Source organism: Micrasema longulum, unplaced genomic scaffold, assembly GCF_059751315.1.
Source record: "Micrasema longulum isolate JH-2025_06_02 unplaced genomic scaffold, ASM5975131v1 h1tg001210l, whole genome shotgun sequence".
NCBI classification, from domain to species: domain Eukaryota; kingdom Metazoa; phylum Arthropoda; class Insecta; order Trichoptera; family Brachycentridae; genus Micrasema; species Micrasema longulum.
In genome coordinates this window covers 138,210-155,663 of record NW_028278397.1, presented here as the reverse complement: position 1 = coordinate 155,663, position 17,454 = coordinate 138,210, and the positions used below count along the sequence as shown (strand labels likewise).

Sequence of the window (17,454 nt, the reverse complement as noted above, 5' to 3'; positions counted from 1 at the left end):
AAACACTAAATAATCATTAAGTAATATTAATACGGTTTTAAGCCTTATAAATAGAGAGCCGGGTAAAAAATCCGACTACCTTAGCAATACTTACAAAATGTCCGCCTTGTTTTAATTAACAATCTGACAGACGAGACGGTAAAATAATTAAATTATCAAATAACATTATTTGCGAATTCGCAACTTACACATGAAATGTGATCCCACCCTATTCACGGCGTAATTGAATTTAAACCGGCAGTTGCGTATTAAGCGACGTCTACAGAGTAACTAATGGCCAAAACGTTAAACTACTCATTTATGAGTAGTTTTGTCAGCTTCAGTTTCATGTGCGTATTCAATTTCTGCGCTATTATAATTCTATGTGGTGAACATTAAACAAATAATTTTAATCGATATAATGAAAAAGCTGACTTTGGCCGAAATTAAATCTATTAAATGAAGCATTTGACATGTGTATAAATGATTTAAAAAGGAACAACAGAAATCGTACTTTCTTTCGTTTTTCATAAATACTTTCAAAACCAGACAGTTTAATATTATGTAGCTTAGCTATGTCAGAATGTAAGTTAAAGTACCTATATAATTGTAAAGCTACTTTAAGGTGATTTTTCGCATTTCTTTTGTTTTAATATATTAATATGTCGTGTGTATCGCATTATGACTCTATTTCATACTTTTTTAATCACTTGCATATTTATTTATTAGTATTAGTAATATATTCATCCAACCTCAACACACGAGTGTTTTCGTATACTGCAAATAAATAAGTAAATTAGAAATCAATCAAATAAACAAATTTATCGTGATTTATTGCCATGTGGATTTTCAATGTTTATCACACGTTCTGACATAACTAAAAACGCCACAAAATATGATTTATAAAACCTTACGGTGTTAATACCGGGAAAGTCACCCAAAGAGCAAAATGTAAATTACTGGCAAATATTTGTGTCTGGGTAGCCAGTAGCAAGTAGCGACTCGCACTCCAAATGTGCAGGTAAATAATTCAACCAGTACCAAGGCTGTGGCTCTTGTAGAGGCTATTTTGACAGAGTACAGAGACTACATCTCAGTTCTCTTCCCCCCTCGTGTTAGGCCTCGCACTTCACTACCCCTTTGCTGTGTAGAGTAAGGGTAGGTATTTTTAAATAGTTTTCTTTGCCCCTGGTCGCCCAACTATCACACAGTGACGTGGATTGACATCTAAGAGAGATGCGAGTTACAAAAAAAAAAAACACGAAACGTTGATTACTGCAAATAATAGAATGATTGACAACTGCAAATGGTAATTTTATTTATTTATTTTATAATGATTTAATTGGTTTTACAGGTCTTTGGGCTGGTTTTCTTTCTTTGTTTTCCACATCCGCTCTTAAGTGGAGCATGTTGACATAACCAGACGCCTCCCGGAAACACTTTCTCCTCCTCCTACGACAATCCTGCCTTCCAGGGCGGAGGGAGCCCTTAGGTGTAAAGAAGAAGCAACTTGGGTTAAGGCGCTCCTGAAATATCTGCAGCATGTGTCCAAGCAAGGTCCACCGCCGCACTCTTAAAACGCTCATTATAGGACGCTGTGAAGTTTGTTCTCGGACTTAAATGTTTGAAATCGAACCATCTTATACCTAATATTCTCCTCAAGCACTTACTCTCAAAACTGGTAAGCTTGCTTTGCAGAAGGCAAGTTTTAGTGACCACTTGAGTAAGTGTTACGTTCTATTCTATAAATTTTTCCACTACCCGTAATTCTTCAATTCGTTAACCAGTTAGTCACCATGAAGTACTAGAGGTAAAACCTTCATAGATATGGATACAATTCATGCGAATAATTTTTTTAGATCTTTGAGTAATTTTATTGAAGTCAACAAATTAAAAAATTGAAGTAATATCAATGTAACCATAGGCAGATTAGTTACACATTACGTGAAGCGTTTAGTTAGCTCGCCAGTGACAGCTTTCGAACCATATAAATCCCTAAACTACCTTTCTACATTCTCAAAAAAGATATCTATGGAAGAATCTTTAAATTTTAATAATGATTTTTTTTTTCTTTTTTAAAAAAACAAATGTTCTCGTTTTTATAATTTATGTAAATATTTAATTTTGAAAGCCATTTTCAACGAGTTGTAAATAACTCACTATTAGAAAATGGAAATCAGGTTGGGGTAGAGTGGGATTCGAACCACGGATCTTTGATCCGTGAGTCAAAGACACTAGCCACGGGACCACAACCCGATTCTAAATTAATTAAGATTTATTCCTTACTCGGTAAAATACAGCATTTATATGCAAACCTTTTGACATGCTTATAGGTACTTAATTTTAATGTACAGTGTGATGTAATGAAATTTTTGTAATCTTTTTCTTCCAAGTCGGTCCCTCAATGCTGAGGATCGTGATCACCATGAACACTTCTAAATAGTCTGTTCCACTCCAGTCTGTCCTCAGCCTGACGTACTGACTAGTCAAATTTTAGCCCCGTAGCCACCTTTATTTGGTCAGTCCATCTATATGAGATTCTACTCCGGCTTCTCCTACCTTCAACTCGGCCAGACATTATTGCCTTTTCTAGATTGTCTGACTCACGTCTAGCAATATGTCCAAAGAAAGACAGTATCCTGTATGTTTGTAATAGTCTTTATTATATTATGAACCAACTTAATAAAAATAAAATAGCCTCGTTAGTATATACTGCTTTTATAACATTTACCGCACATTCACCAATAAAATATACTTTTATTTATCAATTTATATTGCTTTATTGTTATTATTATTATTCTTTATATACGAATTATTGAATCTCTTATAATCGTTAATAAATAAATTATAACTATAAAATATAAATCAATAATTAGTAAATTAAACCTATCAAACTAATTTAATCAAAAAACTAAAATCAATAAATTAAAATTAATAATTATGAATCGAATGCTAAGCTGTTTTGTTATGCAAATATTCGTCGACTATAAAGTAGCTCTTTCCAAACAGGCTGTGCTCGACAAAACCTTTAAAAAAAATTGTTGGCAAAGCCTGAATTTCAAGAGCTACCTTATTGCAGAATCAAATGCAGTTTGAGACAAAACAATAAATATTTTTTTGCAGTCTAGTGGTGGACTCAACTAGCATATCTTTATTTCTAGTGTTCAACTTATGAAAATCTCTGTTTCTTCTAAAATCAACAATATTTTGATGTACGTACATAAATTATTGTTAATGTAGGTTGAGTGTAAATAATCGATGTAATTTATAAGAAACTGCTGACGAGTTGTATGTATGCAACTCAGCAGGACTTTCATTTATGACTATTTTGTAAATGTTTTTGAAAAAAAAAAAAATATTTAAATTACAAAGATATATTGATATGTGACTGTCAATATATTGATTTTTTAAACATATCTCTAAGCTATTCTTGGGGACTCAAGTTGTAAATTGCTTTGTTACGGTATCTACTTTATCACATTTATAACGCCCTGTCTTAGTACGCCCTTGTTATACAGAATAACTGCCCAGGTGAGCGCAGACTGTTTTAAGTCGGAATAAATGAACATTCGTTGGAGCTCTTGTTTCTAAATTCCTTTTATGTGTGAACACGGAGAGTTCTTAAAATTTCATGAAACGCATCCACACGACTCTACTAAAATAAAAACTAGGACTAACATACATTTCCATGAAAATATTTTTTAGTAAGTACTTATTTACAAAATAACTATTGAAATACAATAAAAACACTCTTTTGAACCTTTAAACTTTGGTATTTAAGTGACAGTTTTTTTTTATCAAAGCAACGGCACTTATAGTATGTGGGTATAATAAATACCTGACATGTTTACCAAGAAAAAGAACATTTATCGATTCAAATGTATATCACTTCATTTAATCACTATCCCTACCAGTTTCGGAACACTCCTATTCAATTCTCGAAGTGTAGATAAAATATAATACATTAAATATTACATTAAAACCTTTAGGGCCAGTTGCATAAAAAAAAGTTAAGTTAAATAAAGTTAAATTATTATTGCGGTATTGTCAAAATGTGCAAAACAAATTGTTCTCTTTAACTGTTTCGTGCTAACTCTTTTGTCCATTTTGACGAACACGCAACAATTATTTAACGTTAAACTTTATTCAACTTAACTATTTTTCGTGCAACTGGCCCTTACTGCAATACAAAATAGCAGAATTATTTTTTAAATGCTCATTTTACATACAACGGTTTAAGGTCTATTTTACATTTTTTCTTTAATATATTCCTCATTCCGTTACAAAAAGACTTATATCGTACATGTTGTAATAAATAACTCAATTTAAAGTACTTAAGCTCAAAGTACAAAGTACTTATATGTATCATAATATTGCACTTAAAAGACTAAAGCCGACACGCAACGTAAAACAACGTTCGGCGTTCATTGTACATCACAAGATTTGATCAAACTTGACAATGTTTAGTATGGAATGAATGCTGTAACTACAGATGAGGATAAGTGGCATGTATGTATTCGCATACAGAAGCAGGATACTAACACAAGCAACGCTTGGCCAGAGGAACGAAATCAAAATTATAACAACAGGTGCAGATTGAAGGTGAAATTTGGGCGTGCAACTTTTTAAGAAGGCAGCAAGAGATCTATTATTACTCTACGGGATGTATTATAAATTTATATGTATAAAAGGTAATGTTTGTATGTGTGTCCTCAATAAGTTAAATAACTACCGGACCGATTTAAGTGCGGTTTTTATTGAAATAATGAGCTTTGGGGTAAGCATGTTTATGTAGAGCTCTTAAAATCTTTAATCTGTTAAATATTTTTTTTTAAATAGTACCGTGAATGTTTTAATAATCATTCACCAGGGCTACATTTGACGAGAATGCATAGACCAAAAATTTGGGAGGAAGTTTTTTTCGTAAACAAAAAACGTTTGTTTTTTAATGTTTACAAACAACATTCGTTTTTTGTGGATCCAAATCAGATTTGTTTTTTATTATTTAAAATTTCTGCGAATCTGTTTCTTTTAACTGGATTTTTAGAAACACCAAAATAATATCAACTGACATTTACTATATTTTTGAAAATCACATTCCTACGCAAAGTGCACCCCTGTTGGTAGAAGAGCAGAGTTTGATATTTACAAAAATAATTCTTAATTTTAATATTTATTATTTTAAGTTATAGAATTCAATCATTAACAAGTACCTAGGTACCAACTTATAAATAAGAAAGGGTAAAACATTTTATTTTTTTTACTCGCTTTTAAGACACAATCAGGCATTTTCTTTTCGAATTAAATATCAAGATCTTGACTAAATCCGGCTGGCGGTTAAAAGACGACCAATTACGCGTCGGGCATGACTGATCGTTTGGACATGAGTAAAGTGTCATAATTTTAGGATGCTCAAGGTGCATTATGTGGATTATTAAGTCGATGGTTTATTTAAAAACACCGAACATGTTAATATGGTTACATAAGAGTCAAGTTAAATGTTAACTTTACTGTAACTTTAACTTAATTCCGCATATTTTTTATCGTGTTCATTTAATATGTAGACGAGTATATACTCAAATTTGGGAATAGTCCAGGTTCAGCTCGTCAACCAATATTTTTTTTTTTAAATTAGGTATATTACCTTATTCTTAATGACAAAAATGGTAACTTAGTAGTTTGGTCTTATGTTAAGAGTAGTATAATGGTTAATAATGTAGTTTTTTTTTGGCTAAATAAAAACTATGAACATGGACGCTCAGAAAGAAGCGATATGGTTAGTGGATAGTCAAATAAAAAAAGCCTTAATTTGGTCATGTCAAAAGTTTAAACATCAAAAAGTTTTTTTCGTATACTTCAGTATTTTTTACATATATTTTCACATACATATGCTGTCATTATACACTATATAATAATCTTTTTTTTTTGTATTCTTCAGTATTTTTTACATATATTTGAACATTATTAGAATGAAAACTTTGATATAGCAATTTTTAATAGTTCAACTGACATTAATCTAATAATTGCTCAACTGTATTTTTTTTTAAAGTTACATGTTAATTTGTTGAATTTCAGTTAAATATAACCTATTTTATTCCATGTATATTACTTAAATGGTTGCGTATATAGTTCCGACTTGGCACACATTTATCTAGCAAGTCAGGAAATAAAAGTAAAGATTAAATGTGTCATATTTAATTTTGTAAATAATAATTAATAAGTTAAATTGGCAAGCGTAAAAAATAACTATAAAATAGTGGTTTATATTTTTTTGGAATTATTATTACTTCTATCAGCACCCCGTTGTTTATCTAAATATTTTACCTTATCTTCTCTCACTTTCATACATATTATCATGCATACTCCTCATCAATTATTCATGAATTTCAAAATACTTTTTAAAAACAGATATATCCGAAATGCAACGTAAATTTCAATAATTTTTAAGAAACTAATGAAAAAGCTTTATGACTATTCAGGACATTCTGTATATGTGCTAAATCAATGAGTTGAGGAGAAAAAGACGTTATATTTAACAAAGGTCGTAATGCTTAATTTTCGAACGAAACACCTGCCTTCTGAACACGCTCGGGATGAATTCGGCTATATTGTATTATAACTTTAGTATTTTAAACTTTGTTTTTTTTTTAGGAATAACCCGCTATGCCTCTATTTTATAATATTAGTACTCTAATAAAATACGTTTAAAAAGTATCAAAAAATTAATAACGATAATTCAAAAGGTAATTCTGTTAAAAAATATACTTAAAAGTTTTATGTACCGATACCGATAAGCGCCGGTATGAGGGTCATAAAAAAATTAATAAGATTTGGTTTTCAATTGAATATAACAACCAGAATTATCTTCGTTTTTTTAAAAAAGAGAATACAATTCTTTAAAAAAAGGTTTCAACTAGAATATTTCAATGAATATATATTTTTTTAAAGTATTATCGAAGGCATAAATCTACGTATAAATAAAAGAAAATGGTCACAAAAATGAATGTGATTTAAAATGCTTGTATTTCTTTTCAAAAACAAAAATAATAAAATTTTGCTTCAACCACTTTCATGTTCAATTTATTATCTTTAAATTGTTAGAGAAAATTTTAGTTCAATACTTAGTCTTTATTGAGATTCCAGATACCTAAGTTTAGTCTAAATTTGAAATATCTTAATCCGCCGGTAAAAAAGTAATTTTATTTTAGTTACATAAAACTTTTAAATATATTTTTTAACAGAAATACCTTTTGTTTTTATCTAATTTATGTTTTTTTATTTTTTTATTATTGCGCGATTAAAAAGTATATACTTTTTAAAATGGCAAAGTCGTATGATTTCCTCATTTTGCGTGCGTTTTACCAGACTACAGCCTTAAGGTCCCAGTAACGATTATCGTCAAAGATGTCATCTTAAAATTGCATTATCCAAATTATTATTAAGTAATCAAAATTCGTAGGTTTTCACAGCCTTTCAGATTCTTGTGATTTTTTTCTGGGTTTTTGCGCCGTGTATTAATACTCCTTTTTGCCGACGTTTCGGGCAGTGTTACGGCGTCCATCACCTGGGCTGACGTAGTTTAAGTGTATTAGTGTTTTAGTGCACGGCACAATAACTCAAAGATAAAAATATCACAAAGATAACTTAATATGTTTATTTTTTTTTTTTTACACAGAAACGCCGTATCAATGAATACATTTTGATAGATGTTTAAAATCAATCGTTTTTTAAATGTTTTTTTTATACTATACATTGTATATACAATATAAACATATGTGACAATAATATACATTTATACTCGTTTGACGTATAAAAATATTATATTCTAATAATTAATTTATAAAAAATTACTTTTTATCAGAATATTTTAATGGATAAAATTGGTACGTATATATTTCTTAATATTCTTGATAAAGTGATTTATTAAAATCTAATTCAGCATTTAGAGTGCTCATTAATGAGAGGCCGCTCGCCAGAAGTTACCAGGATCACAGCAAATTGCAGGGGTGTTGTTTGCCCCGGGAAGGGGTAGGTTAGTAATTGAGGTTCCCAAATCACGTGATGAGAGTGACAACAATCTCTGCCAGTTGATACGGGCAACTAATACCCCTGGCCGAGACAGGAATATTAATACAGGGTCGAAATAGCCCTAAACACAAAACAAACCAAATGATTTTATTAATAATCACAATCACCACAAATTATTGTAACCGTTTCTGACATTTTATCATACAAGTAGCAGCAGCTATAATAACCAATCTTATTTAATGAAACTACAAAAAATCAATTTGCAAATCAAAAAATCACGAAGAGTAGTCTTCGCGAGAGATCACGAGAGAATTGTATTTTTTTAAATAAGGTAAATACACAATCAGTCCAAGTAAAAGTCATTACCTTAATATTTGTTATTAATTCGTGGTCGAAATAGCTCTAAACACAAAACAAACTAAATGATTTTATTAATAATCACAATCACCACAAATATTGTGGCCGTTTCGGACATTTTATCATACGAGTAGCAGCAGCTATAATAACCAATCTCATTTAATTAAACTACGACAAATCAATTCGCAAATCAAAAAATCACCAAGACTTCTGGAAGAGCTGGGTTTTTTTAAAATAAGGTAAACACACAATCAGTACAATTATATATTCATTAACTAAATATTTTTTTGTTTTAGTCACTCATGCATACATAAAAAAAATATTACACTTAGCCATATTTATAACACCAATTACGCATATTTTTTTTTAACCTAGGTAATCACTGTTTATAATTAAATCAAAATATTGAACAAAAAATTATCAATATTTGTTTAATTCTAAAAAAATCTGTTAATAATTATTATGGCTTAAGGGGCACAGCCTAAAAAGCCACGACACAGCGATTTTTTTTTTTTTTTTTTTTTTTTATTTAATAGCATAATTATACATTTTTACAATTTAAAAAAAATTTCACTTGCTATATTTTTTACTAAAACTAAAATCCCACCAAGCCACTTTTTGTAGCCTGTTGGGGTATAGATGAACTCATGAATATAATTAACATATTAAAACAGAGATAAAGCACATTTTAAAGAAGGCTATATAGATTTCTAGGCATCTACAGGGCTTCTGACCTGTCATTGGCTGGTTTAAGTGGCCACTTTACACACTGTGTAACATTCACCATTCTGCCCATAGTTGAACATCTATATTACTTCAATTCTTTAATCTGTTTATGTTTGTGGAGTTAAAGAGCTGAAACCTTTATTTATGCGAGTGAGATTCATCTAATTGAATTATCTCACCTACATTGTGGAGTTAAAGAGCTGAAACCTTTATTTATGCGAGTGAGATTCATCTAATTGAATTATTTCACCTACATACTACGCAATAGGCAACGCCTGAATTTTTTTTTTTAATTTCTATACTTCGCCATGGACCAGGTGGATTTATCAACAATATTTTGAGTTTGTCCAAATTTTTGTAGACAAGGACTGGATTCAACTCTCTGAATTTCATTGTTCGTGTAAAAATAACATGTATGGATTATTTTTATAATTAATGATCTTTTTCAGATAGATGCAGAGAAAAACAATGAATAAATTAAATTTCACAATATCATTCTTTAACACGCAATTCAAACCGTACCTATAGGAAATTAAACTAATATTTTGATATTTTAGTCTGTTTAATTTATTTATTCATTGAAATTAAATTTCATATAACATATTATATTCATGAACAATATTTTAGGTTTGTCCAAATTTTTGTAGATAAGGACTGGATTCAACTCCCTGGGGAGCTGTTAACATCAACATATTACAACAGAGATGAAGAACATTTTAAAGAAGGCAATATAGATGTCTAGGCATCTACAGGGCTTATAACCTGTCATTGGCTGGTTGAATGTTTAAGTTGAATATTACACAGAGTGTAAAGTGGCCACTTAAACCAGCCAATGACAGGTCATACGCCCTGTAGATGCCTAGACATCTATATTGCCTTATTTAAAATGTTAAAATCTCTGTTTTGAATGTCAATCGATACATGTTATTTTTACACGAACAATGAAATAGAAAAATGAACCAGCGATTTATAGTTTTCTAAAACTACTTTGTTTTATAATATTCAAATCAAACACTGATTTGAGTCTACATATTTTTTTTTATTATAAGGACTGAAGGTCCTTATAAAGTAATTTAATTTCATATACATCAGTAACAATAATTGAACATATTAAGTTTAGGTATACAATGATTCTAACTATGGGAAAAAAAACTCACAGTTATGGGTAAGGCCAGGTGTTTATTTAGTGATATGGAATTGGGTACTTATATTTGTGTTTTGAAAAAAATTATAAAAATCTAATATAAAAACTAAAGAGAACGTTAATTAACATATGTACTGTGTATAATAAATATACACTACTAAAATTTAAAAATCCAGTCATAGACGTCTGATAAGTAGTCATTATTTGCTTTTTAATGTTAATTTTGAATTTGTCTTCGATGTAATTTTTCAAACAACCACGTATAGTATTTTCAACTTTTATGTGGTAGTATTAATTATTGTATTTTCCTAGTATTATATTTTTATATTTGTGGTTGTTTTTAATATGCTTTCTTAACAACCATGGACTTCGGTCCCAAAGGGTGCCTTTATAGATTAATTTATTGAGTAAGATCCTAATTGATGGGTAGTCATATTTCTCAATGGTTGATGTAATGCGTTTTTCAGGGAGTCGCATAGCAGCTACATATGTTTAGGAGTTTGATATTATGATGCAATAAATCATCAAACCAACCCTACCTGATATTATCCTGCCGCACCCCAAAAGAGAAAGTTTGGGAATAACAAATATACTAATTTCATTTGATTAGAAAAAGAATGGAGAAGCTATTTTTTCAAATTATTTTTTTCTCTTTACTTTGTAACATGTTCTCTCATTATATTTCTGAAAAACTTTAACTGGATGTATGTACTATTTTTTTAATATTTTGTATTCTTATATAACAACTGTTGTTTTTCCTTAATAAATTAAAATAAATAAAGGAATGACAAAATCAAGGTATTGACAGGGTTTATGATAGTTTTAAATAGGTAAAATGTGTGTACTGTTGATGAAATTTGTTCTATCGGTCTAAATAATTTGGTTCTGTATTTTATTATTATTTTAGTTGATATTTATTTATTTATTTATTATCATTATATTACATACACAAAATTATAATTTATACAAAGTTACTTTGACAGTCTAACAAAGGGTTATTTACCGACTTAGGACAGTCAAAAAAATATAAAAAACTGTAATCAATATATAGAAACAGTTTTAAAGATACAAGACAAAGTGAAAAACAAATTAAAAAATGGAGTAAAAATATGTAACAAAATAGTAAAATGGTAGTAAAATCATAGTAAAAATGTAGTAAAAACATAATAAAAATGTAGTAAAAACATGGTAAAAATGTTTTTAAAAAAAAGTAGCAAAAACATAACAAAAACAAATTAATAAATGCAGTGAAAACATAGTAAAAATTATTAAAATATATAAATATGTCTATAAAAATATTTTGAAACTCGGTAAAATGTGAAATAAAAACAGAATACAAAGTAAGAAACATATTCAAAGTCATAATAAAAAAAAAATGTATGTAAAAAGCATATTTAAAAAAAAACATAGAAAAATACCGAGTAGAAAGACAAAAAAACACATTAAAAAATAAAGTAAACGATGTAATAAAAACACATATTTAAAACAAATTAAAAGTCATGAGGATCTTAAGAATTAAATCAGTAAAAAACTAAAAACAAATTATTGCTTATTATGTTTATGATAATTAGGTTTATTGTATTAATTACATTTTTTATTGTTATTATTATGTTAACTTTGTTAAATAGCTAATTTAAGGCATGTTTCACATTTTGTAAGACGTTTCCCTCGGCGCGCGGCGCGGGAACATTATTCTGTATAAAAAAAGAATACAAACAATGTAAAAATATAAATAAATAAATATTAGTAACATTCACCATCCACCAATGTTTTAAACTCTACATATCTTGTATCTATGTATTAACTTTGACAACGTAATAAGTTTGATTTCGCTTGAGTTTTCCGAAAAAAAATTTACTCACCCGCTTAAAATCTTTTGATTGATATATTATCAAAAGGGGTTTAGAAATATTGTGAAGATTTTGTAAATCGACGATGGGAATTTTCCTTTTATTCACGGGGTCTCTTTTTTCTACCTGCTAATTTACGGTCACGTAGCTTTGTTTAGACGTTTAGAGGTTCGTAAATTAAGGAGTCTTTCACCGCACCCCCCGCCCCTTTCCGTGACTCTCAAACATCCCCACCCCCCGCACAACCCCTAACCTACACTAGCCTCGCGTGATCTATTATAATTATAGCCAACAAAACCAGCTATATTGTATTTAATTTACTTCATTGGTATTACAAAACCAAACTAAAATCAAATAAATATCATCTCACTCTAAATATAAGTTATATTTAGATATTTAGCTGGTCAAGATATTATTGAATTCCGAACATTTGGCCCGTTAGACATTATTTTTTTATTAATTTACGTATCAACAGTTACTTGCACATTCTTTAGACATTAGTCCCAACTTCATGAAGCTAAAAGTCCTGTGTTGAGTTGAGACGAGAAATTAGTTATAACAGACATTTGAGTATATCACCACAAATATTATATAGGATCAGAAACATAATAATTAGTATATGGCACATCAATATGGTAAACAGCAAACTCAACCGTATGTACGTATAATCATCAAGGAATTCCCCACTCAAATCCTTCCCACTAAGGAAAATCAAGTCCTTAACTCCTCTCTTGAAAATAGTTTTCGTCCTTTAGACTCTTTAGAGCTTAATGCGCTCTTTGAAAATATTGCTCACTCTCGGTGCGATAGAGGAGAGATGTCACTAGGCAAATCGTACGGGTTTTGGGTATGATATAATTCGTGCTCTAGGAAAACCTTGTACGAACGTTTTGCTAAGATTTCACTTTATTGTTCAACCAGGGATGATATTCCAAACGCTCCGCGGCCGTAGAAAACACTTTTATCTCGTGTATTTTGCATGTGAATACACGAAATAAAGGTGTTTTCTATTTTTTCAAACTACATATTTACTTGTTTATATACTATATTTATGGATATCTGTTTTTGGTTCCATTTTATGTTTTTTCGTTTGTACATGTTCATTTGACGTATTATTGTTAATATACAAAATATATTTTTTTAAATAAAAAACCGTAAAATAGATATTAAACTTTGCGACCAAAATAACGTCTTGTTCTCATTAAATTAATAATTCAATTGACTTATACACACATACATTCATTATGTTACAAACTTGTTAAGTTGAGAATTAATTAATACTCGTATTAGGCCTGAGGCGAAGATTTAACGGAAATGTAATATTCAGTGAAACATTCTAGAATAATAATTATTACTATGGAGCGGTTTTATGTTACAATTTTACGTTACTTTATCAAAAGATACCGCATTTAGGTGGATTTATTTTCTGTTTTTAAGGAGAAGAAGTAGGCTAGCCAGCACGCGTCAGTAAGGTATTTTATACTATGCACAAAAACCCGTCTGTCTGCTTCCGATTTTTAATTTATAATTCATTTTTAAGGGCAAATTTGCTTTCCACTGGAAATAAAGTTATTCACTCGTTTTACTTGCACAAATTTATCTATACGAAATTCATGCACTGCAAAATCAGTGAAAATTCAGAATGTTTCAGTACCTTTAATGACGGACAGAACAAATATACAACATATATAATATATTCAGATGTATATTTTATTGGTTTAATAATGTTATTCATATCATTGATATTAAGGAAAAAAAATTAATTAAGCAGCCAGCCATATAAAAGTAAAACTAAGATAATAGCATTTTTTTGAAAATAGTAAATAATCAATTCTACTCAGCAGTTAGAATATTTTTAAGTTTGACAAATGATAAATAATGCATACGTTCGTATTTCATATATTATAAAAAATAATTTAAGTATGTATTTAACCAGTTTTAATGATTTTTAAAGTCTGGTTGACCACACGACATACGATGTGCATTTTGCAGAAAACAGGCAGCCCTAGTAAAATTTACAAAAAAGGGGTAAAATTATTTAACTATGTGTTAAAAGAATATTGGTGATTTTTTAAAGTCTGACTCACCACACAACCCAAAATATGCATTTTACAGAAAATAGCCAGATTTATATTAAATGATACCTCATTCCAACTTTGAATGCATGAGGTGACATTTTGTATTAAAACATATATTTTTTATTAATCGTATTTTTAAATCAATGAATTTATGAAATGAAAATTTTTGTATTTGTTCATTTTTATTTATTTAAGAGAACTAGATTTCTGGAGGCATTAACCTCCCTATCAGCATATATACCTTAAGATTTTTTGTGTGGTTTAGATGTTTTCTGCAAATTAATAAATGTCATTTTTGTGATCAACACTATTTTCAGAAGGTGATTATTACCTTTTTTGTATGAAAACGGCCTGGCTATTTTTAACAGAACATAGAATTAACCTTATTGCGCTCGATAACACCAATACATTTTTTTTCCAAATTGTGGACTGGCTGCTTTCTGCACAATTACGTTCAATTGTGCTTACAGTTTAGGAATTTTTTAGCGTTTTCGCACATATTTAAATATTATTACCTGTGTTTAACATTCTTAAATTGAGAACTTAAAAAAAACCTAGGAGTAAAAAACCTGCATTTTACCGAACCACTGTTTTTCAACATTTGGCGGGAGGGAAAGTCGCGCACTGTACTAAACTGTTATTTTTTAAACGTCCTCACGAAACAGCCTTATTTGTAAAACGGTAATTGTTACGGCCAATCTTATAAAAAAACCAAAATTCCCATCTCTAATCACTTTGTAGCCATATGGTACATTCAACATCCAAAATCCAAAACAACTTGACCTTGCCACTGAGCTATATCTTAAAATCCTGCATTCCATTTCAGACAAAATTGTTGTTATTTTTCAATATTTACATTTAAGGGCTAACAAAATCTGTCATTTTCAACCATTTTAGGAAATTATTAATAATTTTAAAAAATCATTTGATTTACATTTACAATTTGATAAACTACCTTTACATAATATTGCGACCCCTCGGGCGAATGTGTGGTAAAACGATGTATGATAGGTGCACAAATGTCGAGATCCGTAAACTGTGTAAGGCTGAGACATGCATTATCGACAGAATCAAGAAAGGAGTGCTGTGTTGGTTTGGACATGTAGAGCGAATGGACAGCGAAAGAACGGCTAAAAGGATCTGCGATGCAAATGTTGATGGATGCAGAAAACAAGGAAGTCTGAGAAAGACATGGCACGATCAAGTCCATCAAATACTTGAAGATGGACATGTCAAGAGTAGGAATAATCGGCGTGCGTGCATGAGAATATATATAAACGTAGAGGAAGCGAGGTCTGTACACAAAGATATAGTGATATGGCGTTCTATTCTCTCTGCCTACACCTACGAGGAAACGTCGTGATGGTTTGTTTTTGGAAGTGAAATTCTTCACTGACCGGGATTCAATTGGTAGAACATGATCAAATTATTTAAAAAATGCCAAAATAATAAAAAACGTTTTAAGTACATATTATCCATTATCATGAAAGTAATCGAATATATTCGATTATTAAAATCATTTGATCGAAAGTCCGAATGCAGTAATTATTTTGAATGAATTAATAATTGAATGAATGAATGAACGAACGAATCTGACTGACTGTATGAATGAACGGGCAAAATTATTAATAAATATGAAGAAGCTAACTTTTTTCTGCATTCCGTAGGAACCCCCTGAATGATGCATGCAATGAATTAATTCGTTTTTTTTTTTTTATTAAATTACTTATCATTGAATTATTAAATTTATTCGAATATTCTCCCCTCTTCTTTTAAGAGCTTTGAATATTTTTTAACAGCAAAAAAAAACTGTATATCTGACAGGACAGGATAAATGGGGCGCGGATAGAAGTTATTAGTTCTATTCTGTATTTAAATATGAGAAAAGGGTAAATGATTTTTTAACGAAAATAGAAATTTCTTTAATCATAAATTAAATCCTCTCTTATATTTTTTATGAATAGTAGAGTAGTGTTATGCGTGTTTCTGGTTCGATTACCGATTAATTTAACAGCTGAAAAAAGCATCTGACTGATCTTACCTACATTCAACTTTACATTTTGTACGCTGCTATTGATTTACCAAAGTACTGATGATACAAATTATGAACGGTTTTAACTTTATCGATTATTTCATGCAAATCACAAAACAATGTTTTCGTCGGAACGATGACGTTTTATTAATTATCTAATCAAGATGAATAAGACGATATTTCAGACAAATAAAATTGATTGCATGTGCCAATAAAGTGAAAGCTGGGATCATTCAACACTTGATCTTAGTTAAGTGAGATAAATAGTCACTTAAGACAAAGGATTAAGCTTTGGCTCCAGACTCTAACAATGGATGAATTTGAAGTTCAAATAATTGAAATTTAAAAAGCTCTTATATATTATATTAATCCTAGAATAAGCTGATTTCGTTTATTATTCAGAGATTCAGTTAGCTATTCAACTTTTTAAACAAGAATCTCCCTTCAAAGAAATAATTTAATTTAAAGTAGACATATATCGACAAAGCCATAATTATTCAAATTGGAGTATAGGAGAATATAAACGCGTAGCGATTTTTTAAGATTTGTCATTTTATATTTTTTTTTATATTTTATGTAGCAACTTTACAAAAGAGCCAACAAAAAAAAAACTTTTATCGGCTATTCTGTAAAGTTACAAGTCACTTGATAACCTTTTCCTTTCCAGCGTGGATATTTTCTTCCCAAATAATTCCAGTAAATGAATCAAATATTTCTTACAGATATCTGCAGACATTACGCAATGTATTAAAATATATAGGTGGCCTCCGTGGCGTAGCAGTGAAGATGCTTGACTTGAAAGTGAAGTGATATTTTGGAAAAACCTTAAACCCACTTGTTCTCTAAATTATTTGAATAAATCCATAGCCTGTGACAACAAAATAACTTGTTTGAATTAAATTACAAATTTAAAGGCCTCGATTAAATTGATTTATTTATAGAATCACTGTGTAAATCACCCTTGAGGAATTATATTACGAAAATGGCGCTATATAAGTTATTCATAATAATAATAACACCGCACGAAAGGTTCTGGGTTCGATTCCCGGTCGACAAAAATTTAATGTGATTTTCCTCAAGCCTGAAAGTTCTGCGCTAAAATTCTCCACTGTGATGGGGCCTTTTGGATTGTCGCGGTGCAAATAATAAAAAAATAAAAAAAGTTTTCATACTTTTTAAAGATAAATTACTTAACCATATTTTGAGTCTGTCATTTTTTGTAGAAATGCACTGGATTTAACCCTTTAAGGAGAACATTTT

At 29.8% G+C, this 17,454-nt stretch overlaps 1 long non-coding RNA gene across 2 annotated transcripts in view; it reads left to right on the top strand.

Annotated features, from left to right (window-relative positions):
* The window catches only part of LOC148276499 (uncharacterized), a 47,082-nt gene extending 30,006 nt beyond the window's left edge, over positions 1–17,076 (top strand). Inside the window, exon 2 of one of the 2 annotated variants that reach the window (XR_015823715.1) lies at positions 16,917–17,076. This is a non-coding gene — a long non-coding RNA (uncharacterized LOC148276499). Of the gene's footprint in view, positions 1–1,333; positions 2,610–16,916 lie in introns of those variants that run through there. The other variant, XR_015823714.1, reaches the window with a different exon arrangement.
* Positions 17,077–17,454: the final 378 nt, after the last annotated feature.